Below are 26108 nucleotides of genomic sequence, written 5' to 3'. Positions count from 1 at the left end.
CTTTACCATTAGATAATTCCCTAAGGAAAATCCTCCTCTACTGAAGGCAACTCAGTTTTAAAAAAACAGCAGTGACAAAATCACCCTTAAAATTCAACCTTGCCTAAATTGTGTCATGCTACTCCATGAAAAAAAAATTCCTCAGAACACAGCTTCTGTTTCAAGATACAAAGATCTGACTCTGGGCAATTTTCTAATGTCTTCGTGCTTGCCTTTTTCACCCCTGGATTCCCCTTCCCTTTCTGGGCCCCCCTCCCATCCCAAGTGACTACTCCTTCATTTTCAGCCTCTTCTTCAAATACTACTAATTTACTCTTACACCTATTTTTATCATATTTCTCTGAGACACGTATTCATTCATACTCAGGTGCTAATTTAGTCTAGTATTTGCACAGACCCCATCTCTCCTCTCATCTAATTACAGTATGGAAGGCTTTTTTACCAATTAGAGTAATTCTTCGATAGCCAGCAGGTGGCCATAGGGAGTGTGAAGAGAACAGGCACCCCAAATCACAGGAGATCTACTTGTTTGAGCCAAAAATTAAGCAAGATTTAGTCTCTTTAGGGCGAATGGATTAGGAGGGAGGTGTCAAAATGGACTGCCCGTTATCCAAATCTCTTGTGAATACATTAGCATTAATTAATACATACATGAATATGTTTTACATTAATTTGTGTTGTTGAAATATATGTGGGCCAACCATCTGCCTGAGGGCATGTGGGAAGCGTTCCCAGAATTCTCTCAGTAGCCATGAACTGGAGTGTTCACCCCTATGTTCTCTGTCCATGTTTGGACAAGAGATGTTTCAGCTCTTCAAACAATTAGGTGAAGACTTGTTTATAGGGAAGAAAGCTAAGGCAGGAAAATAATGGCATCAGCAGCTGTTCTATTTAAGTCAGAGGCGACTGCTGTATGCTGAATGTTTGGTGGCTACTCCAGGCTTGGCATGTATAGCTATGACCTTAATTGGCGAAGCTAGGAGAAGAAGCTACAGCTTATTGATTGATTATGTAGGCTCAGAAGTTTGACACATATTATTTCATTGAGTCCTCCACACCGGCCCTGAATTAGACCAATTCTACTGAGGGGAAAAGCAAGGCCCAGAGAGCTTAGTATGTCCAAAGTCATAGAAACAGGATTAGTGTTCAGATATGTCTCACTCAAGGTATTGCTCTTGGAGAATGCCTATCAGCTCTGACATGAAAAGACCCTGAGGTTGCAGAGGCCATGTCCTCAGAAGTCATTTCCTAGAGTAAGAGAGGGAGGCAAAAACAGGCAGAGGCTGGGGAGAAGAAAGAAAGGAAGGGGTCGGAAGGGGGAGGCTAGTGGAAAAGCAGGAGAAGATAGGAAATAAGGAACAGAGGGGGGAAAAGAAATGAGCTTCAGGAAAGGAATAGGGAAAAGAAGTGACCACAGAATAGGGGTGAAATCAACTGCTTTTCAAGACAGAAACAATAAAAATTTTACAACATTCCTTAAGAATCCTATTGCTGAACAACGGAAAATTCAGTTGTTATTTTCTAACTATCAAAAGAAGTAATGACTACAGATGGGGAAATAAGGAACTGATGTTTGTTAAATGTCTTCTATCAGGGCCTCTGCTAACCCATGGATTTGGGGAAAGTTAGAAAAAGACATCCTCTCTTGCTGGAGGTAACTCCATAGGCACAGGGCTTGGTGAATTGATTCTGTCTTCAGTGCCCCCTCGTTCTCTTATCTGGGGAACAACCTGCAGAAATGTGCAGATGGCTCTACCTGCTGTGTACAAGGGCCTTGACATACACTATCACATTATTGTATACAACAATTATTTCCATATTGTGGATCAGGAACCCGAGGCCCAGAGGAATTAATATCACACCATACAAGCCAGACGCACACGCATGTGCACCCACACGCACACGCATGTGCACCCACAGGCACACACACACACACACACCCAGTATCCCAAAGTCACCCAGAGAGTGAATTCACTGAAGCAGTGTAATTGCAAGTGATTTGAAAACTCAATAAATAATCAGGTAATGTATTAGCTGACTTAACTAAAAAACCCTGAAATTGTGTGAGCTTCAGGTTAGGATTGATTAGGGGATGGACTGATTTTCCTGCAATTATCTCACGTACATCCTCCTCTGTGTGCCAGCTTCATCATCACAGCCCAGCAGTTGCAAAAAGCCCGCCTGTAACCACGCTGCCGACAGCATATCTTCTAGTAGTTCCCACAGCATAAGAAGAAAGCCTGTTTTCCAGGAGCTCCTAGCAAATATATCCTCCATTCTAAATGGTCCATATTGGATCATGAGTTTATTGTTAAACCTATAATTGTGGACAGGGGCAAGATTATGCTGGTAACATAAGCCTGATCTACAGACCTAATCTGTAGAACCTGACTGAGCCTCAGTTTCTCCAAAAGGTGTAACCACTAAGAAATTAGATATCAGTATGAAAATCAAAGTCATTACCAAAAGAAGAAATGGGTACTTGGAAGGGCACCCATCTGTCCACCACAATAAGTGTGGTAGATCATAAGTTATTACTTAATTATTTTTACCCCTTCCCTATCTCCATGGGAGAAGCCTACTTTCTGATCCCCATTGAACCTGGGCTTAAGCATGTGACTATCCTTCCTTGCCCTTGATTTCGAGTTTGGTCACATGACTTGCTTTGACCAATGGAATGTTAGCAGATATGACCCAAGCGCAGTTGGATCTATCCCCTTGCACTCTGCCATCACCATACGAACATAAACCTGGTAGAGGTAGTCCCCTGGTCCAAGAGGAAGACAGACACGTGGAGCAGACCTGGACATAATCCGCAGCTTGGAGGCCAACCCAGGGAGGAGGCCCAAGCAAGGTCAGCCGACCCCCAGCTGATCTGGGCCTCTGGGCAAGAAAGAATAATTGTGTTAAGCTGCTGAGTCTCAGTGTTTTCATATGCGGCATTTTGGTGGCAAGGATTGACCTAGAGAGCAACAGAGTCAAACCTGGCGATGCTCTTTCCTTACGCGACAGCACAGAGCACAGCTCCATCCGTGTTTTCTCTTCTTGGCTGCAGTCGAGCCTGGGTCTCAGCTGAAAATGAAGGCTGCAGCTTTATTCTCTATTTTCAGTCTCACAAAAACATCTGAGAGAGTCGGCGGCTGCTTTTGAAGGTCCTTCTAGAGGGCTAGCTAGCTATCACACCACGTTAGCTGGTCAGTTTCATAAGGCAGAGCCATACAGCAGCCATCGCTTCCAAACCCTGCCAAGCGAAACCTTGCAATATTGAGATGGCTGCACCTCAAACTGTCATGTGATTTCTGTATCAGAGGAATTTTAGAAACAGATGGTGAGCACAGACGAAGTGACGGTTGTACTCTGCGTACGGGGCAAAGGGGAATGAGTGAGCAAGGGGTTGAGAATCCAGCAAATTCTGGAGGAACGCTGGGAGAGAATAGAATTGCTGGGAGTGTGTCTTCTGTCTGCAAACCACAGGTTGTAGGAAGTCGTGAAGGAAAAGCGCCTGACAGGCAGTGGCAGGAGGATGAGCTTGGTGAAAAGAGATGCTTTGCTTCTAAAGCAAGAGGATTCGAGGTTTAAGCAGTTTTTTAAAAATCACACCAGAAAAATAGGCAGCAAAATTAATCAGTTCACCTGAACTTGACCTTGAGGCTGGTGGATTGATTTGTTGTTTGAGGACATAGGCAGCATCAGAAGAGTTGAAGATGGAACGAATGTACAGGAACCAGATTCAGATAAATAACCCCGTCTACCCCACATCCAGCACGCCACCAGCGCCCTGCTCCCCAGAAACCGCCTTGCATTTCGAAGGGTAGCGGGTGATTTCTGTGGACGTCTCAGATGGCTGATCTCCTAATTCTATCATGAAATGTATTTCCCCTGGAGCTGGCATTTATCGCTGAATCCTGGCACGGTTCCTGAAATGTTGCATCTGCACCACTAAACTGAGGTTACTTGTAGTTCATTAATATGCAAGAGGGGCTGTGAAATCATCCCTGATTCTGACAGGAGTTCTTACATGCCTTTCTGGAATGAAGTGGTCTGGCACCAAGACTTTCCTTGTCTTCTTTTAATCAGCTCCATCTTGTCACTACATAAAGAGTTAAAAAAAAAAAAAAAAAAAAAAGCTTTCTGAAAATCCCAAGGAAGATGCAGGGCATCTTTCTCTTTTCTTTCCTTTCTCATGTTTTTTTGCCATCCTCCACCCCCTTCCACGAACACATCAAAGTAAGAAGTGACATGCAGTGCCCTGGAGCTCTTAGCAACATGCTTTTAGGTTTGGAAAATTTCATTTTCTACCTTATGATGATTACATGAGGAAAGACGAAATGCTAGCTTTGAGGTTTATTTGAGAAAGAGATGTAATAAATGTTGTGGCTTCCCACTGAATGGAAGAAATCCATTCTGGTCATGGGGGGAATATTAAAAATTACATATATGTGTGCGTGTACACAGCCTATGTGACTTCAGTGGCATTTGTGGTCCTAGATGCTGAGACAGGAGACCTTGCATGGCTTCTTTCAGAAAATGCTGAATAAAGTTTTTCATTTGATCCAGCTCTGAATACATTTGATTCCAAACAAAAATGAGTTCCCACCCTGTCTGAGCTACAGCAATTGCCTTTAAACCAGTCCCCCACCGACACACACACACACACACACACACACACACACACACACACACACACACGACCATAGAATACATACAGATTAACAGAGTTTACAGATTCCCCTTAGCTGAAACCCGCAAGTGTGCCAGCCTGTTGAAGAATTAATCCAATGTCTCTTTTCCAGAAAGTTCGTTTTTTTCAAACACTGGAGCAGGGCAGAGGACATTCGTGTTTTTTTCCGGCTATCATGATTTTTTTTGTCAGTGTGTTTTTGCTTTTGCCTGTGGAACTTCTCTCTTAGCTGGGAGCTGAATAGAAAATGATAAGCTCATCTTGCCCAAGAAATAGAGCCAGCAAGGCAGGGAAATATCCTCATGGTTTCAGCCCTATGCTCCTTAGTAGGAAAGGATGCTAGAAAGAAATCAAGTATTCACTGAGTAAACCATTTTCCCACACAGAGAAACATGCAGTCTCAGGCTCTATTCAAAGCTCTCACATCACACATGCCTCTCTTTGTTCAGCCCACAGCTGGACCACACAGGTTGTAAGATGCAGGATTTGCACAAGCTTCGCCCATCAGCTCTGGCAGGCCAGCCTCCATACAGAGTCGATCATCAACCACCCTCAGGGTCAGTTCTTCAGCCTCTCTTGATCGCAATAATCATTTGGGTTTGGAGCAGAACTATGAAATTTTTGCTCTGGCTGCAGAAAGAGGAGAGATCCTGATCCTTTTTCATAAATAACCTAAACCCTGGCTATTCAATGACGATTCAAATCTCTGTTTACTCTCCTTCTTATGGAAACAAGAAAGCACTTTGATGGAATGCTTACTATGTACTCTCAGGTGGATCTCCTGTCCTTATTCTGATCAGCTGTATATTTAAAGGGAGATGACAGCTTGTAAATATTTTTAAGTATTTAATTCTTAAAAGTTTTTGTTCCTCCCCGCACTCCCTCTGAGGCAGATACTATGATTATTCCTACTTTACAAAGGAGGAAAATACACTTCCTCCTCTGAGTCTAGACAGTTACCCTAAAGGCACACATGGATGGAGGGAGCTGAGATTCAAATCCAGTGCCTCCGACTCCAGAGCCTGTGCCATTGACCATCTTGCTATACTGCCTCCTGCTGGTGGGAGGTTCATGGGGCCCCCATGGTCTTCTGTCCCCTTCTTGAGCACGGGTACTGCAATTTCTGTTTACAAATTCATTTCCTTCGTAGGTTTTGAGCCCCTGGTATTTCCTTAAGCAATTATTCTCCAGTGTCAGAAGTGCTCAGTACATGTTTGTTGAGTGATTTAAAAAATAAACTAATAGGCACAGTATATCAGAGAATTTAATGAAGGGTGAGTGGATAATAAGATTCAGGGGAGAAAAAGAATTAAGCACTGGTATGAAAACAAGAGATGAAAAGAGGCAGGGAGTTAGACTCTAATGAGGGAAAGGAAAAAGATTTGGTGCTGATGTGATGCCATTCTTCATGGATTTTGCTACCGTTGTTGGGAAAGTCACTGTAAAGGGGGTGAGCAGGGAGAGGTACACCCAGCTGGAATGTTTGTTGATCTTGGTTTAGAAGAAAGGGCCATGGAATGGGCTACAGTTCTGTGTTTACTTTTCTCTAGCTGAGCAAGTAAGGAGTAAATTGGGGCAAGTTATTTACCTTCTTTGGGCTTCCATTTCTTAGTCGGTATCGTGAGAAAATGGGATTAAAGTATTCCTCTACCACTGCAGAAAAGCAGGGGTGTATAATTATATTCCCAAGTGTTTGCAAGCATTCTACAAACACGGCAATACGAATAACAGTTATTATTATCAATAATAAAAAATAATGCATCACTGAGTGCTTTTTATGAACCAGACATTTTATATACATATTCCTATCCATTTTTATGAAGGCAGAGATTGTGGCTCAAGAAATTGCATAATGTGCTCAACTTCATGTAGCTGGTAGGTTGCTGAGCTGGGATTTGAATTCAGGCCAGTCTATCTCTGAAGTCCACAGGAAGACGCATCAGGGACCCGATGCCGCTAGATTCTGCCTTAGCACATGTCCCTCAAAGGAACCTGCCATCATTTTGACTCAGAAAACCCTAACAGCTGCCGCTCTCCTTCATGTGATCCTGGCCTGCCCAGTGCTGACAATCCCCGGAGAGAAGCCCCTCAGGTGTCCCTTTGGACCATCACCCACACCTCCCCAGCAGCAGCCTTGCCTGCTGGTGACTTAGACCAGGAGCAGACTGAGGCAGCAGGAGCAAACTGTTCCCTAGAAACCAACCCTTCCCGCTCCTCTCCCCCATAGACCTTGAAGCCAAATCCCTTAGTTAATTCAGGGGAAACGTCATGTGACTCCACTGTCTCCAAGGCTGTCACTTGCCCATTCACTCCCTTCTTATTGGCAAAAAATTCTTCTGTCTGGATGCCATCGAGTCTTTTTCCTTCAGTGTCTCTATCTACTCCATTCCAAATTTAAAATTTGCTTCCATTATTGTATCAAAACAATCAATAGAAATTCGATACACAACATAGGAGCTTTTAAATGAATCATCCTTTGGCTCTGATCATTATACTTAAATAAACACTTTAAAGACTACTAAAGGACCATAGTCCTTTAAAAATAGTTAAATCATCTGCACTTGTATGTATATCTATGTATATGAATTTATAAATGCCATGTGTATGCATGTATATATATCTGCATGGTAAGGTAAGCGCCAATATCTACATGCAAATATATAGCTTAATATCACATACACACACACACGTTTATCTTGTTTTTTGAGGGATGGAACCTGGGCCAATCATTTGCTTGTTTGCTCTCAGATGAATTCCCTGCCCTTGTTATGCCCTACTATATTTTTAAAGGGGATAATAACCTGTAAGTATTTTAAACTATTTATTTATTTTTTAAATGTTAAGATATTCATTGGTGCCACACACCTATATCGTTGCAGATGTTGAGCCTAGAACAACAACCAAAGAAAACCACTGTGGGTCTAGCCTTGGGATATGAGGTTTAAAGGAGTTTAACCATATTAACTACATCTACAGCTAGCCCTGTTAAATTTACTTTTAAAGTAAACATTACTTAAGTTTCTACCTACTAGACAAGCTTGAGAAGGGTAAATAATATGCAGAACCAAAGGGAGCCTGTACTATACAGCGTCCAATCGGGCAAATAGAACCCACGCCAGTGGAGGGTTCATTCAATAGAGGGGATTTAATATGACAGAAGGTGTTTAAAAAGACAAAGGAGCAAAGAGTGAGGCAACTGGAAATTGGGAACGGTAAGAAGCCACTCTCATCCCGGGGGTTGGATGGACAAAGACGGGAGCCCACAAGTGACGGCTGCCCGTAGGCATCTGGGACCAACAGGAAGAGTGGCCTGGTGGTTGCTGGAGCTCCGGAGGGGACACAGCAGTGGCCAGGGATGCTGCCAGAAGCAGAGAAAGAGACGGGAGAAATACCCTCGCTTCTCCCCTCCTCACATCCTCCAGTCTCCAGCCAGACCTTACTACTGAACAAACCTAAGCAAAACCAATGAAGCCCGAGGGACATATTTTACAAGGATCAGTACTCTGAAATACAGAGCAGGGCCAGCAAATTGATGCGATGTAGCCAAGAGCAAATGGAAAATGACTGGTCCTGATTTCATTGTTCAAACACTAATTAAGACCTTTCTTAATAATTGCGATCTATATCTAGATGTTGATACCGATGTATGCGTTGCATCAGCGTACAGTCTATCCGTATTTAGGTGGCTGTCCGAGTGACTTTCAGTGTCTTTCTCAGGAGGAAGCGTATTGAAGTCAGGACTCAGCAAGCTTGTGGCTGGCTTTGACTGATGAAATATGAACAGAAGTAACACGTGCTGCATCTGAGCAGAAGCTGTAAGAGCCATCCTCCAGCTCCACCGTGTTTTCTTTCCCTCTGCCACAGACCTGTGATGCCCCAGACTAGGTAAGGGGACCATATCATTTATTATCCAAGTTGGGACACTGTATTTATTATACTTTTTTCAAATCCACAGTTGAACCCCATTGCTTTAAATGTAGAGGTGCTCCACCTGAAAAGATGTCTGGAGTTTGAAGGAAAATATTGTGCATATTCCTTAAAAATACAGCTAACATACTGTTTAAAAATAAGTTTATTCTATGCTTCCCAACGTTTCAGACATCAGATAGTCATAGGCAAATAGAGGGAGAGCAGTCAACTGTGTGTTAACTGCAAAACCTCAAAACATAGACTCCCCAAGTTCATACAATTAACCCTAACTTTGAGATGAGTAAACATTAACGGTTCTTGGGAATTTCCTAGAAGTGATCTTAAAAATTAAGAAGAACAGCTCTGGTCATGTCACTCCCTTGCTTATAAACCTCCCCTGTCTCCCTTCTGTACGCAAGCTTCCCAGAAGATAAAAACCAGACTCCTTGGCTTGGCATAAAATCTAACCCCAATTTATCTGCCCAGCTCTGTTTCTGCCTAACACACCATATATTCCAGAAGCTTAGCTTCTAAGTATCAAGTTATCATTGCTCAACTTCAAGCCTTTTACATCCTATTCCCTCTATGCCTAGGGTTTCCTCTCCACCCCAATTTCTCCATCCCTCTTTTCGTAAAATCCTGTTCACCTTTCAAGTCCAGGCTCAAATGTCCTGTCTTCTGTGAAGGCTTCTTAAATGGACACTCCCCATGCTGCCCTCTTCAGCCCTTATCATTGTAATTCCCTCCTCCGCTTGATCATAGGTCCCCTGGGACTACATCCTCTTCATCTTTATATGCCAAGCATCTATTAACAAGCCTAGCGTATTCTAGGTGCTCTCTAAACATCTGTTGAATAAATGAGTAAATGAATAAATGAAGAATCCCCTATTTATCTTCACATGCTGCTCAGAAATTATGAGATTCCATGGAATCTTTTATTTATTTATTTATGGCTGCATTGGGTCTTCGTTGCTGCACGTGGGCTTTCTCTAGTTGCGGCGAGCGGGGGCTACTCTTCGTTGCGGTGCACGGGCTTCTCATTGCGGTGGCTTCTCTTGTTGTAGAGCACGGGCTCTAGGTGCATGGGCTTCAGTAGTTGTGGCACACGGGCTCAATAGTTGTGGCTCGTGGGCTCTAGAGCACAGGGCTCAGTAGTTGTGGTGCACAGGCTTAGTTGCTCTGGCATGTGGGATCTTCCCAGACCAGGGCTCAAACCCGTGTCCCCTGCATTGGCAGGTGGATTCTTAACCACTGTGCCACCAGGGAAGTCCCTCCCTGGAATCTTTTAAGAATTCCAGACACCCAGTGTTAAATTCCAGGTATTTACCTATGCTAATTACAGATGCAACACTTTATGATGTTACACAGAGTTGGGTTTGGTCTGTTTCATTTAGAATGCTTAGAGTCATTTAAATTTGGAGCTGGAAAGAATCAGAGATAAGCCAGTCCCCTTCAGAGAAAGATGAGATGTATTGGGCAGAAAGAAATTAAGTTAAAAAGCCATGGAGTTAGCAGTTCCACAGCTAACCCAGTATACTTTTTATTCTGCTATACTTGACTGTGTTTGGGGGAAGGTTGGTCATGTGAATAGTCACAAAAGAGGAAATATAAAGAGAAAATAAAATGTATGGAAAATTAATCATACTTGATAATAATCAAATAAAGCAAATCAAGTATCATTAGTATCATTTTACACCTACTAAATTTTTTTTAAAATGACACAGTCCAAGGCTGCAATGAAATTAGATTCTTATATACTTCTAAAGGCATTGTAAATTGGTGCAACCTTTTTGGAATGTAATACGGAAATACAGAACAAGAGTCATAATGTTGACACTGTTTTGACTCTATCTAAAATACCAGGAATTTATTCTATGAAATATTTTAGCAACACTGAAAAACTGTAAGTACTTAGTGCAACACTGCCTGGTGAGAACAACCTCAGTATCCAATAGGATGGGATGGTGTATTAAGCTATGGAAAATTTTGCTGTCATTAAACATTATAATTATGCAGCTTACATATACACATGGAAAATATATAATATAAATTGACATAGTAGAAATCAAAATCTACTGCAAAAATCATGTGCATTAGAATAGCAATTTTATAAAATATTCTTACAGAAAAGCATTGGAAGGCAATTTTTACAAGAGTTGTGATAGGGTAGGATTATGGTTTTTCTATTTTTATCAACATTTTTTAATGTTGCTATGACATATTTTTTTCTAATAAGAAGCAGGTGGAAAGTAAATACATTCACCAGTGGGAATTGGAAGAATACAAAGGGACTCAATGAAGCAAGTGAATCATATGTGTTTTTGCCCCAAGCATCCCTTACCTGCTGTGGTGGGAATAGAAAGGGAAGTCAAGAAGTGTGTCCTCTGTAGGAAATCTGTTCAGTTTGCAGGAAATAGAGGATGAGGGGAAGAAATCTCACTCGATTTTGCTAAGGAGAGAGAATATGGTTTGATCAATGCTGCCTTAATATCTAAGCAAGAGCACTGATTCTTGGACCTCTGCTGTCTGCTCATCAAGTCAACCATTTCTCAAGACACTGCTAAGTGCCAGGCACTGATCTTCCAAAACTTTACATATTTATTTCAATGAATCCCCATTCCAATTCAGCGATGTGCTTCCCACCGTGTTTTCTGTATGTCACAAGACCAGATTCTGGGACACAAGACCTGCCTACAAAACCCCTTTCTGTTGAGTCAAACCATAGGCCAGACCAATACATTGAAGTACATATAAGTAAGTGTTCTCGTTACCGAAAAGCACACTGGAAAGGAGCTCAAATCACTTGTCTGCCTGCCACAGGCCAAGCACTCTATTAGGCTCTTGACATATGTTATCTCATTAAATCATAACATGAGATGGGTATATAGCACAGCCCCTATTCAACTCTGAAACTCAAAGAGAAGGTCGCAAGGTGTTCCTCGGTGAAGCCCGAAGCCATGAGAGGCCTCAGGACATCCCTGCATTTGAACTTCCTTGTTCTTATTTTCAAAGGAGGAGCTAATGGCATGCGGGGCAGAGCACTGCCGGTGTAGGACTCTCTGGCAGAAGGCAGAATGTGCCATATGCCCTGGCCCTGGTCAATCAAGGCTAGAAGCATCACTCCCCAATATTGTGACAACCAAAACTGTCCCACACTTCCAAACCCTCTCTGGGGTGGGAGGAGGCCACCTCCACTTCAGAAATATTAAGCAATTGGTATGCATTCCACCTTATATGTTTATCAAGCGCCTCTTCCGTGCCAGGCACTCTGCTGGCAGAGAGGCATTTAGTGGGGAAGAATGACATTTATAAATTTATTTATTTTATTTTTGGCTGCATTGGGTCTTCCTCTCTGCGTGTGGGCTTTTCTCTGGTTGCCGCGAGCGGCGGCTTCTCTCATTGCGGAGCATGGGCTCTAGAGCGCAGGCTCAGTAGCTGTGGCTCACGGGCTTAGTTGCTCCGCGGCATGTGGGATCTTCCCGGACCAGGGCTCGAACCCGTGTCCTCTGCATTGGCAGGCAGATTCTTAGCCACTGCACCACCAGGGAAGCCCGGGAAGAATGACATTTAAAGTGGTGCCATAAAACATGACAAATGCAACAACAGACCAGTGTGCTGTGAGCACAGAGAGGAAAATGCATCTAACTGCCTCAAGCACCCAGGCCAAGCTTAGTGACCTGTCACCATGAAGTGACTCCAAGGAGAGTTCCAGATTTGCTGTTCAAAGACCCCCATTCCTAGGCTCCATCCGAATCTTAATTATTGTTTCACTTCAGGCTCCTTGTTTATTTCCACAAAGAATTAATTTCTTCCTATGAGAGATGGAAACCATAATAAGGTCTGTCCTATGTACCTCTCAGAGTCGATTCAGGAGAACTCACTGTGGTGCTCTGTGCACATTAGGAATATAGCAGGGATTCGAATTTGAACCTAATCTGTCTTCTCGGCTGGGAATCAGGCATGTCTGGAAACGTCAAATGACTTGGTGGGGCAGGCAGCCTACTGGCATCTATTTTTTAAGGAGTTGGTTTCCCTGAATTTTCGTCTGAGCCCTGTGGAGAGACAGGTTGTTTGCAGAGCTTGAAGAGACTGTTGTCACAAGGGGCTCTGTGAGACACCAGGGCTCAAGTGATGTTACTCAGGTACCCAGATAACAAAGTGAGGCCTGGAGCTGGGAGCTGGTGGGGTGGAGGTGGGGCAGGAAACCCTCTCTCCATCTGTGCCCCACACCCAGCACGTCCTTGCTCCATGAGGGCTGCTGAGTCCCCAGTTCTGCCTTGGCCCTGAGTACAGATGCCAGGACCCTTGCTGGCACCAGTAACAGTGAGGAGATGCCTACTTTTGGATGCTTTCACAGGCAGGAAACATCAACCAGGAGGGCCTAGAGCAAAAGATAACCAGGCAATTGACGACTGGTAAACACAGATGAGATAACCCCCCTCCCCCCCCCCCCCCCCCCCCCGCAAACCCACCAGGTCCGACACTGAATGAGGGCGTTAATCAATGAAATCTGATTTATTGTTGTCCACGTGACCTCATTTGTACCCACAGGCTAGGACAACTTGGCTTACAGTTATTTACCACAGTGATAACGTATGTCTCCCTGACAATAGAAGAGGCGATGTCTGTCCAAAGGCCAGCTCCCGGCATGCACTGCCTGCCTCCCCAGGCCCCAGGTACTGTGAGAGGAAGGTATTGAGATGGAAGCCCGCTGCCATGACAACCTGGGTTTGGGATTGCTCTTCTTCTCGGTGAACAGGGTAGAGGAGAAAGCAATTTTCCCAAGACCACCTCATTCTTAGTAAAGGTGAAATGACTATGAGGTGTTTATTGAAAGTGGTGGTGCCTGGAAATTAGTACTTGACTCTTGATTTCATAAAGTTTTATGAACCGAGTGACTTCTGGACAGCTCATAATGTTAATGGGCAGGAGGGTGGAAGTTCACCTCCTGGGGCCTTCCCAGGTATTATAAGAGCTAATAGTTGGTAGATTGGTCTCAGGCTGATTAGGTGATTGGAACAGTTCCCCTTTTCCTACCGTGAACTTGCTTTTCCTACCATGGTAGTCTGTGTTTTCCCAAGATGGCTACAACAACATCTCCCGTCCACGTGCTCTTCTTACAATGTGACTTGACATTTCTCCCATGGAGTGGCAGGGTCTCTGTCCCCTCCTCTTGAGCCTGGGCGAACCTGTCACTGTCTTAAGTAGAGAGTACGGTAGAAGTGGAGCTATGTGACTTCTGAGGTTAGAGCATCAAAACGCCATGCACTTCTGCCCAGCTCTCTTGGAACATCGCTCCTGGAACCCAGCCCCTCTGTTCTGAAGAATCCCAAGCAGGCTGCGGAGAGACTCCTGTGGAGAGAACCAAGGCTCCCAGCCCGCAGTCGAGCTGAGCCTCCAGACAACGGCCAGCACTGATTAGCCAGCCATGTGAGTGAGGAATCCTGAAAGTGGATCCTTCAGATTTTGTTGTCATCCTTTCTTCACGTTGCTAACGTACTATTGTTAGCTCCATCCGGGCTGCTCATGATAAGCTCCACCTTTGGTCTGAGCTATTTTGTTTTATTATAAAATAGGTTTATTTGCTTTCTAAATCCTACTGGTTTTTGCTTTAGAATTTGTCTCATCACCAAAGATTCAGTTTGGTTAATTAAGCCCAGCCCTTCTTGAGGGAAAATTGCAGAACTTGAGAATTACAAGACATTACTTCAATGCCCGTATTCTGAACACCTTTTTGAAATTATCAGAGACCTAAAGAGTTGGGCTTTTCTCTGAAAGTACCACACCCTAGGACTAGAAAATGACCCCTTAAGTTGACCTGATGTGTTATATTGGGGGAGATAGAAAGAAGGGGGGGATTTTTTTTTTTAACAGCTTTATTGGAGTATAATTGCTTTACAATGGTGTGTTAGTTTCTGCTTTATAACAAAGTGAATCAGCTATACATATACATATATCCCCATATCTCCTCCCTCTTGCATAGATCAGACAAAGTTTTAAACAAGATATAAGAGGTTCATTCTTAGAAAGCTAGATTATCTTGAGTTTGTTTTTTGTGTGTGTGTGGTTTTTTTTGGTTGTTTTTTTTTAATCAGTCATCAATTTTATACACATCAGTGTATACATGTCAATCCCAATCACCCAATTCAGCACACCACCATCCCCACCCCACCGTGGTTTTCCAGAAGGGGGGGATTTTTTATTTATCATCCACATCCCCTTCTCTTTCCACCACATTTAATGTGATCCTCAGAAAGCTATGTCCCTGTCTTGCTCTTGTTTAAAACAGAGACTCCTCTCATCAATTTCCCCAATTTTAAGTTTGTGAAGTAGGACAAAAAAAAAAAAAATAAGGTCTGCTGTTACACTAATTTCACTTATTCTCACCTCATCTCAAAACCACATTATTCTTCCTGCTGCATTTCTACCAGCTATTTTCTTTGGCAACCTATGGGTTTCCTGCAGAGAGAGGACAATGGGCAAGTTAAGTGAGAGAGATGATTTACAAGGCTTTTTTCCTTTTGCTCTAATTTATAGGAAAATTGTCCTTGCATGGATGACAGGCTACAGCCCACATCACTGAGGGATTCATCATGATGGGGAGGGGGAAGGAATAAATAGAATAATATTTTATATTAGTAACACCAAATATATTTGATGGTAATAGTTCACTTATACCTTGGATATTAGTAAAAATGCCTTTTTTTTAAGCTGAAAGAATATTCGCCTTTATTTCAGACAGTACTTCACTTCTTTTGTAAGTGTTAATTTGTATCTGCTTCAGCTAGGATTATGTTCTACTGCATAAAATAGAGAACCAAAATAAAAGAGGTTTGAAACCACAATCCTATCCTTTCATGTAAAAGGCAGCCGGAACTGAGCAGTCCAGGGCTGGTAGAACAGCACTACAAAGATATCAGGACTCAAGACTTCTTCTCTTTCTGCGTTATCATTCTTAGCACATAGTTTCCATCCTCAAGCTGCAGGTGCACCAGCATCTTGTCTGGGATCCCGGAAATCAAAGGAGGAAAAGGGAAAGGAAAACCCGTACAGCACCCAGCTGAGTCACCTCCCTTTAAGACGCATCCCTGGCAATTTCATACAGTAGTCTGCTTGCATCTCAGTGGCCAGAATGTAATCACATGATCACCTGTAGCTTCAAAGGAAGCTGGGAAAACATTAGCACCCCAGCATGCAGCGGTCTCTCCCTTCTCCAAGCTCCTCTAATGCTTTTGTCTACTCTACACGATCTAATACCCAACTATAGCCTTCTTCTATTGTTCTGGTTCCAGGAGCAAGCAGAGTTCTTTACTAGAATTGTAAGCTCCTTGCGGTAATTGCCACATCTCTTTTACTGCATCCTTTACAGTTCCTGGTATGAGGCTCCAACATATTGCTGCACCCCAAAATTGTACACGTTTTATTTCTCATTAAGGGAGGAGATGGATTTTGGATTGGTAACCAGCAGTCTGATACAATATCATCAATACATGATACCTCATTCATCATATATATTACATTTCAATTTTATACAGTTGAATAACTATTTTTGGATTGCCTCCTCTGTTCCAGCTCCAAATCAAGTACTATGAAGAGTGTGGTAAAAGCATGTCACATGGTAATTAATTCCCTTCAAGGAGCTTACCATTTTATAAAGCACTCTGCTTGCTCATGAAACGCAGAACAGTAGAAGAGAGCTGTCATCAGGTCTTATAGTATATAGTGTAGATAATATGCACTGGAGGAAATTGGAGAAGGGAGGAACTTCTGAAATCTGTGATGCTAATGTTTTCCTGAAGAAGATAGAACCTGCAATGGGAATTGAAAAATATGGTGGACACACTTGATGTCAACTTGGCTGGACCCCAAGGTTAAACACTATTCTGGGTTTGTCTATGGGACGGGTTCTACTGATTCAGCATTTGAATCAGTAGACCGTGTAAAGGAGATTGTCCTCCCCAGTGTGGGCAGGCCTCATCCAATCCTTAGAAGGCCTGGATAGAACAAAAAGGCCAAATAAGAGAGAATTCTCTCTCTCTGCCTTTCTTCAAGCTGGAACATCAGGCCTCTCCTACCCTTTGGACTCAAGACTCAGACTCAGACTGGAACTTACACTGTTGGCTCTCCTGGTTCTCAGAACCCCTGGACTTGGATTGGAACTATCCCATCAGCTCTCCTGAGTCTCCAGCTTGCTGACTGTAGATCTTGAAAATTCTCAGTCTTCATAATTGCATTCCTCAAAGAATCCTGACTATTACAACAAGTATGCAACAAAACTTTTAGTACACTGAGCATCTTCTAAGCCTTAGGCATAGTGATAAGCACAGGAATACAGAGCTGAAAGAGACATCCCTGTTCCTGAATTAACTTATGGACCACTCGTGGGAGAGAGGAGAGAAGACAGCCCATGATGATACCATGTGACAGTGCTATGATGCAGGGACGCACAGAGTGCTGTGGGAACACAGGGAGGGACCCTTAACTCAGCTGAAGGGGAGGGGGTCTTTAGGGGACAGGGAACGTGTGTCTCAGAAGACTTCCCAAAGGAGGGGTGGAGGCATGTGGGGTACGTAGGGTAGACTTGAAGGAACGTGTTTTCGAGTTTGTTTGTTTTGTTGGAGAGACTTGCGTGTTTTTAAAGACTGGGAAGAAAGTGCTGATCGAGAGAGAGAGACATTGAAAGTATTAGAGGGAGGGACAGTGGGTGAAAGAGAAGGCAGGAGGAGAAGAGATTCAGAGCTCGTGGGAAGAGCTGAGCCCTCAGTCAGAATGAGAAATGATGAGGCACACAGATCTCAGAGCTGAAGGGGCCCCTCCAGCTTCCTCTGGTTTAGCAATCCTAGATTCCCAGTGTGGAAAAGGAGGCACAGAATCTGGGATATGGGGGGAAAAAAAAAAACTCATGTAGGGGATAAAGACTGTGGATGTGTCATCAGAGTCACAGGCAGCTGATCATGACCTCTGGAAACTCTCCCAGTGGTTGGACCCAGCAGAGGCCCACGGGGACCCACATTGCCTCTGTTTCCTCTCTATTCTTGCCCATTATGTCTCCCTTTCCCCTTTCTGCTTGGTTTCTGACTGTCTCCTCTCTCCTCTCTTATACACAATTCACTCACTTTTTTGCAGACTCACAAACCCAGTGAGTTTCCTTTTTCATCCAGTTGTTGTGGTTTGTCAACCATTTGTCACCACTGACCTGAGTGGTATAATCCATTCTGGGCCCCTGGATGCTGAAGCCAACCACCTGGGGTCCCCCCCCCCCCACTGCAAGTCCATGGATGCTGGTGCCTTCTGAAGTCCCAAAGCAGATGTGAGGGTTCCTACTCGCTCCTGAACCCATCCCATGCAGCTTCTCTTCCCAGGTGCTTCTGCATGTCCAGGGCAACTGGGAAGGTAAGAAGGGTCACAGAGGAATTCAAAATATTCAGTTGATACGTAGTTTCAGTTTGAGGTGGTTTGATTTGTGTGATTTGAAATAAATGCAATAAGAGCACCATTTATTTCCAACTCTCCAGTAAGATTATTAACTTTTTCTTCCAAAGATAAACTTGATTACATTACTTATTTATACTATGTACATTGCATCAGAGGTAAAAAAATGCATCAGGGTAAAAAAAATCTTATACAGTTTTTTAAATGAGTGTTTTCTTATCCGCTGCTAATAACAGCTTAGATTATTAAAAAGGAAGAATTTTAAACATGCAATTCAGCTTCAGGTCTTAGTACTGCTTGTTTACTTTTACACATTTTGCTAAACTTGACAGACAATCTAGAAATAGCATCTCTGCTCACTTTCAATTCCTCATTTTTATCCCAGTGCTGTACTTTTGTGTTGAGGTCTATGACATATCGGGAGAGGCAGCATCGTATAGGAGAAAAAAATGGGAGCTTTGGAGCTGCATATATTTAAGTTTACAAGTCTAGTGTGCCTTTTACTAGTTGGGGACTGGGGTTATATCATTAAAGAGCAATTCAGATTTCAGTTGTTTTAATTTGTATATTCAATGACAAATTTACTGGGTGCTCACTGTGAACCAGGCACTGTGCTATGTGACCACAGTTAATCTGGACAACAGTCTGATGAAATAGGTATTACTATTTTCTCCATTTTACAGATGAGCAAGGTGAGACTTAGATTAGCTAAATTAAGGATAGTCACCAAATAAGCTAGAAGTCAAACCTATGTGTCTGACTGTAAGACAACCCTCTTAGCCATGGTCCCGCACTGCCTGGCATGTAGATCAGCTCCAGGCCTAGTAATATCAATAGCACCTGCACAGTAGGTGTCATCTCTAAAGGAAGGTGAAGAAATAGAGGTTAGAGAAAATCCCACATCCTCAGAAGGCAAGACCATTCAGCTTTATAGTCCTTCAGCCTTTTCCCTGTCCTGGCCATACTTCCTTTCTTGCAGGAGGGCATGAAACATTGACCCCATCAGTTCTCTGAAGGATGCAGCCCTCTGTCATTGGAATGGTAAGAGGGACCATGATGCTCAATTTAATTCATGCCTTCCTTGTCCCTAAAGGATTTAAAGTAGACTTATCAATTAATATGGCATGTTTCCCTGTTCCTTTATCTTTCACAAAGTGCTAGCGTATATTATCTCATTCAGATCTCCCAAAAACCCTGACGAAAATGACGTTCAGAGATTCGAAGCAGTAGGCTCAAGTCAACAGGGTAATTATTAGTAGCACGAGGGGAATTTGACCACAAACCCCCATGTCTGTGTTAGTTACAATTCTTAGCTATGATGGTTTCTCCCTGAGTGTTTAAATGAAACATGAATACAATAAGAAGTGAGTGCTTAATTATGTGATCATGACACCTCCTGGCTTGGAAGCCTCTTAGGGAAGCCCATCACTGCTGAGGTCTAGCATGACAGATGCAGGCGTTGCCACCTATCTATCCCCAGCCTAAACTTTCTGCATCCTTCACCCCTGCCCTAGCCACACTGTTACTGAACCAAACTTGGGTCCACTTGCCCGAGTGCAGTAAAGCCAATCTACTGACACTCAGTAGTGGTAAAGGAAAATGCAGTGTTTATTGCAGGGCACCATGCAAGGAGTCCAGGTAGCTAGTGCTTAAAGGGCCCAAACTCCTTGAAGGCCTTCAGGGAAAGGTTTTTAAAGACAGGATGAGGGAGGGGGGTTATGGGATGTGTGATCAGGTCACGGACATTCTTCTGATTGGTTGGTGATGAGGAAATCAGGAGCCAACATCATCAACCTTCTGGTTCCAACTGGTCTGGGGTCCACATGCTTGTGATCAGCATACAGTTAACTTCTTCCACTTGGTGGGGGTTTCAGTATCTGCAAAACAGCTCAAAGGACATGGCTCGGAGTATCATCTATAGCCCTTGAGGAGGAACTAAAAGTCCTTGACTTTGTTAATGGCTAAACTATTATTATTTTGTCTTGCTTGACTGTTTTCCTTTCTTTCTACATTTTCTCACTTCTCTGATTAAATGTACTCTTTGGAACTCGGGGAAGGCCTAGGAAGCTAAAGTTTTTCTACAGGCAAGAAGCAGGCGGAGGACATTTAGCAGAGGTGGGAGGCGTCCTGTTCTGAGAAGGCCCCATAGGGTCCTACTCAGTTAGGACACTGCCTCTACTCAAGTGACGTCAGAGAGCTGCTGTTGCAGAATACAGTGTCCCTTCATCTATCCAGGTTTGCTCTGCTGTTCCTTCTTCAAGGAACCACTCTTGTCCCCTGCCCATTCTCTGCCTAGAACACACCGACTACTCTTTCAAAGCCCCACACAGTTATTACCCTCTCTAGAAAACTGCTCCCAAATTCCTATCCCACCAAAAATGATTGTGCACCACTTTGCAAATGCTCCACCATAATTATTTGCTTACACATCTTTCTTCCTACTAGAATGAGAGTTTCAAGACCAGTAACCTCCCATTCATTTTAATGCCCACCACCCAACTAAATGTACCCGGCACACAGAGGTACCTACACATGGGTTTAGAGGGTTTTGTTATTGCTTTTTAGCTAACTGTATTTGAGTTTCTGCTCTGTGCCAGGACATTTATCGAAATGCTTTGCCTATAATAACACATTCAGTCCTCACAACAACCCATGAGGTGTGTTCTATCATTTTCCTTACCCTACAGATGAGGAAACTGTAAAACTATACCTAAAAGGAGGGAGATTGGGGAACCTCACTAGTAAGAGCCTGATTTCCCAGTTTCATCAAAAGCAAAAACTGCGATCATTCTCTTCCTCTACAGAAAGAGCATGGTTGCACGATCACATCCCCACGATCTCTTTACAAAGGTCTTTGAAAGAACACAGTCTGCTTGTATCATATCTTCACCACTGTTTGTGATGGCAATTGTTTTTCTTTGCCATCCCTTCAAAGGCCATGTATAAATATTATAAAACCTGTAATTAGACATAGAAGCCCTAGTTGCCTTTCTTTTTTTCCTAGTTTTACTGAAGGTAGTATTTCAGGTGGGAAGGAAGGAATTGGAAAACACATCCCCTCCAGCATCCTTAGGGAGGTGGGTAAGTAGGGAACCCCAGGGAATTTCCTCAAGGTGCCTCCTAATGTGAGCAGACAGATGGGGACCATTTCCTCTTTCTTAAAGTTGCACAATGAAGATTATATCTTTGGATGGAACAATGTACCCCTGCCAAGCAGAACTGGAGGGTGAATTAGGATGCATTTTCTTTCCACTTCCAAGTCCATGAGAGCACCTTATTGCATTCTCTATCAAAGTCAATAAATATATCTGGTATTGTCTGTGGAAAAAAAACAAAGTTGAGCCTCCCTCAAGGAGCTTCAAATCTGCTGGACAGAGTCATCTAATCCACAGACTGCAATACAGTATTTACTTAAATTGTGGCTCAAATAGGGATAGGAGCAAAGTGTTGGAATCGGTCATGGAGAGGAGACATTTTTGTGGACAAATGGAAAATGCTTCATGGTTGGGGAATCCTTTCAGTATTCCATGACTGAAAAGGAAATGAGCTCACTGGTGTCATTAATTCTCATAACTTCTTATCAGGTAGTTTAGAGCCTGGCAGAATCACACCATTTCACAGAGGAATGCAATATTGAAGGAAATAGAAATGTAGAAGGGAGGAATAGAGGGCATAATAACGATATACAGCATTAAATAAATGCCTACAAGATAGCAGATGCTTCGCATATATTATTGAATTTAATCAATAGGAACGCTGCCTGGCCCACTGCACCGCTGAAGAAACTAAGGCTCAACAATGTTAAGTCATATGCCCAAGTCACAGAGTTCCCAGTTGCCAGAGCCAGGATTTGAAACTAGGTCTATCTTTTCTGGCTTTGGTTTTTTTTTCTATTTCACTATGCTGCCTTTAAAAAAATCATATAAAAGGCAAATAAATGATTGATGTTGTTCTTCCTCAAGGACATGAAAGGAATGTACAAACAGCATAGTCATTTTCTGTAGTAAAATCTTTTAATTATGACCCAAATCACAGCACTGCCGTGCTAAGCTGAATGTGAGCTCACCTGAAGTCAAAGCACTTCACAGCAAGTTCAGTGGCAACAATTCAGCTCTTTTTCTATTAACAAATAGAGAACCCTGGGAAGGAACGTTTTATCCAACTTAGACCAAAATTTTATAGAGTGAGACATTTACAAGGATGCCCGCAGGAGGGGAAAGAAAAGGCAAAGGTAGAGTTTGCAACTTACTATCTTTAAAATTTCACTTGGGAAGCTACTGTTATTAGGTTTTAGAATACAGTACACCCCTTTTGAGGACTGTTTTAGGGAATATTTGCAGGGAGTATAAAAGCCTGAATGAACAGGTTAGCAGGATTGTGTGGCTAGGACCATCTGTCCAGCTTGATGGGTTCAGAACCAAGTCTACAGCCCAAAGGAAGAGTCTATGTTTCAGGCGATACTCATGATTCACCAATGGTTGCTTTTCATAAGTAATGAGATAACTCATCTAATTTGTTTCCCAAGGTAGACGATGGATTCTGTCATTACTTTCAATGATGTATTTACCCTCCATCATTTTCAATCTTTGAGCATTGTGAATATCTACAAAGCACTTTAGAATCATCAGACCCAGGTGATTGTAAAAGTGCAGAATATCCTAAGCTTTTCTTCTTTTAAAAGACTCTGATTCAGGCAACAACATCACAGAACTTTAGTTTATTACCTTGTTATTCTTTTGTATTCCCTTTTTAATCTTTTGTATGAGATGCGTGTATATAAAATATATGTGATAAACACACACAAGATAGGAAAATTCTAAAAAAATACCACTGGAATTGAGCAAAGGCTTCCTCAGTTCCATCTGTGCTCATCAGTAGGTGACAGAGGAGAATATGCTTGAAGATTCCAAGTGAAAGAATCTTCCAGCACACAGAAGAGGCAGACACAAGGATGATGAAAAAGAGGGATGTCCTGGAAGAAAGTATCCTTCCAGGAGATCCAATAAAACACTGCATTTAAATTAAGTTCAATATTCCTACTAAGTCACTCATGACAACAGTATATCCCATCTTGAACTAATTTCTCTGTGACAAGATGACAGCCAACTTCATCACATGTAGGGGCAAGAAAAATTCACCAGGACTGTGGAGTTCATTGATTCATTTCTTCAACTTTTCCTGAGAACCTACTGTCGTTACTCTTTGCTCATCACTATCTCCCCAGTTCTGAGCGATGAAAATAGAGGATTGAGCAAAGGGTAAAAACAATTTAGTCCCCAACGTTCCTAGTTAATTTGTTAATTATGCATATTTATCACCAATATGAGTATAGCTTCTGCCTCTCTCTGGAATAGATCATTACTTCACTCAAAAAATTTTGTAAGTGCGCCTTAAGGCCCGAAACAGTAAGTATATCCCATAAGTCTAAAAAGAAATACAGGCATGCTAAGTCATTTTCATCAAAATCCCAATATATAACTGAAGGAAATTTGGCTTCCAGTGTTGTCTCATTAAGGCAAATGAAAGAAATGGTGACTTACCATAACAAGGTAAATATCAAAAGATAGATGCTAAAATTTTAATGAAAATCGTTAGAGTTTGCACCATAGGAAATTTAGTGGATATATTCTGAGTATCGGGCTCATGCTTTAGAGGCATGTTGAGGCTAATTAATTTTGTTCACTTCAAGAAGGAAGAGGCTAGAGAACAGGGTCCCAGTGACCGATAGGGTTCTTCCAAGTGTGAAAGACATGAGAAAAATGCAAAGATAACCTGGTAGTTTTCAGGGAGCATTGCCATGTTTTGTTACTATAATTTCATCTCAGCAAAGGGCATACTCAGCATCCAGTGAGGTGTGTTATTTAATCCCTCAGTAAAAATGGAAGCAAATGGCTCTGCTGAGGAGGACTCAGGAGCAGAAGATCTGACCGGGTTGACCGCACAATTGTGCCTCTGAAATCTGGGACAAGATAAATACCAGGGGTTTGAGGTCAGCTCTCAAATGGAGAGACAGGTATGTAGCAGGAATACTCAAAATAGTCTTTGAAGCAAGATGGTCTGGCTGTTTGTCTATTGCCCCCAGGTTTTAATCTGCAGTTCCACGTCCCTCCTGCCTGGAGCTGGAGGACAAGTAGTCAAAGGGCAAAAAGGGCCAAAGGGCAAAAGCAGACAGACCCTCCTGTCTCCTACGTAAGGAGACTACCAAGTTCAGAATACTACAGCGTTTTGAGTTTAGGAGTCAGGTGGGCCGAGATCTTTTGGACAGGTGACTCTTAATGTGCAATCATAACCATGACATTTTCTTGAGAGCAGCTGGTCTGTACCAGCGCCCCTGAGCAACCACAGACTGGGAGAGTAATATGGGTATTTCCATGAAGCTGAGTGCTGACACTCATCATTTTCATAATGACTGTATTTCTCATCTCCTCCATTTCCATGGGCCAGCCATAAAGTGTGTAGTGTAGCACAACTACCTGTATGTGCTTCTGTTTACTCAAGTTTACAGCTTCTGTACGATACTGATTAATCCTCCCTTCTCCATGACACTGAGGCAGTAACATTCTAATGCCATCTTTATTATTGTTCAGCAGATACCATACTACTGCATACAGAAATAGTGTAAATCATGGAATAGTGTTTGAGGTCCATAAAATGCAAGGTTATGAATATTTCATTACTATACATTTTATTTCCCTGTCTATTCTGCATCTCCCAAAATGTTGTTTGTTTATTTATTGGCTCACTGCTCACCAGGAATACTTAATTCTTAATATAAGGTATGGACTGGATCACCAACCCCAGACGTGTGGTCTGAGCTACATTTGAAAGTAATGATAGATGGTTTTTGTTTTTGTTTTCCTTTTTACATCTTTTTCCAACACACAAATACTTGACTATCAGATGACCTCACTAACAGGAGTTTCAACTGCTTCGTCATAATTGCATTGATTTGCAAGCCCCACAAATGGACTCGCACACATATCTCCTGTGAACTACGGCTATGTATTTAAATTTTTCTCAACGCCCCATTGTATCCATCTTTGGCTGAAGTAAGCAGTTAGACTTGGGCTGCAGATCTTGGCAGTGAAAGACACATTGTCCAAGTGCAATTAGCTTCATTCCCTGTGCTGGTACAAATGATTTGTATGAATCAGCTGGTCCTGCAAGAGATGCAACCATTATCACCTGCTTCTGAATTTTCCTTTAACTACAAAATTCATATTAGTAAATAGCCAGGGGGATTCAATCTTAGCAAAATCAGAGACTGAATGCCATGCACTAAGGTGCTAACTTCTCTCCCACTGTAGGGCATAGTAGATATTAATACAACTCTTTGGTACAGACTGCAAAATATATAAAATATCATAATTGTATCTGCGATTCAGCAATGAAACAATTTTCCCCCTTTCTTCACTGTCATCAGCATAATAGCAGCCTATGGGATTTGTATTTTCTGGCTGTGATCCCTTTTATGGGCTGTAGGAAAAAAAAAATACAAGCAGGTTAGTTTCACAGCTCTGAGAAGGCCTCATGACAGAAATATTGCTTTTAATGTTATTGTCTCTTTCTAGCTTGTAATCCACTCTCTTTGGGTGGAGAGGCTTCTGTGCTGATGCAGCATCACTTCTGTTTTTCTGATAAACCTCTATGTTCCCTCCTTGCTTCCCCCTCCCATCTGGATGGGGAAATAATTAACCAGCTTTCAGGATCATGCTATGTTATCTATAGGGAGGGGGTTAGTCAGAGGAGAATGAAGTCACAAGGAGGCGTGTCTCCCAGGTTTCTCTTGGAGACATAAAAGAACATAAGAAAGATGCATTCTGAGTGAATATTCACATCCCATTTATTTTGCTAGCCAAGACAAATATCACAGCTCATATCTAACATTTGAAAACATTTTTTAAAATACATTAGAGAAAGTTTAATCCATCCAAGTAAAATGATGGATTAATAAGTCAAGGACAGAATAATAGAAGGAAAATATAGAGAATGATGCCCATGTCAATCTGAAAGGGGCGGAAAAAAAGCTGAAATAGAAACAGGGAAAAAAAGTGTACCATAGCAATCTTAAATAAAAAGCCCTCCT

At 42.5% G+C, this 26108-nt stretch overlaps 1 long non-coding RNA gene across 1 annotated transcript in view; it reads left to right on the top strand.

Annotated features, from left to right (window-relative positions):
• Positions 1-26108, top strand: part of LOC309634109 — a 334079-nt gene that overhangs the window by 249406 nt on the left and 58565 nt on the right. Inside the window, exon 3 of the long non-coding RNA XR_014247860.1 lies at positions 8399-8566. This is a non-coding gene — a long non-coding RNA (uncharacterized lncRNA). The remainder of the gene's footprint in view (positions 1-8398; positions 8567-26108) is intronic.

This window comes from Balaenoptera borealis, assembly GCF_965194805.1.
Source record: "Balaenoptera borealis genome assembly, chromosome: 8".
Taxonomy (NCBI): Eukaryota; Metazoa; Chordata; class Mammalia; order Artiodactyla; family Balaenopteridae; genus Balaenoptera; species Balaenoptera borealis.
This window is presented reverse-complemented; position numbering and strand designations above follow the sequence as displayed.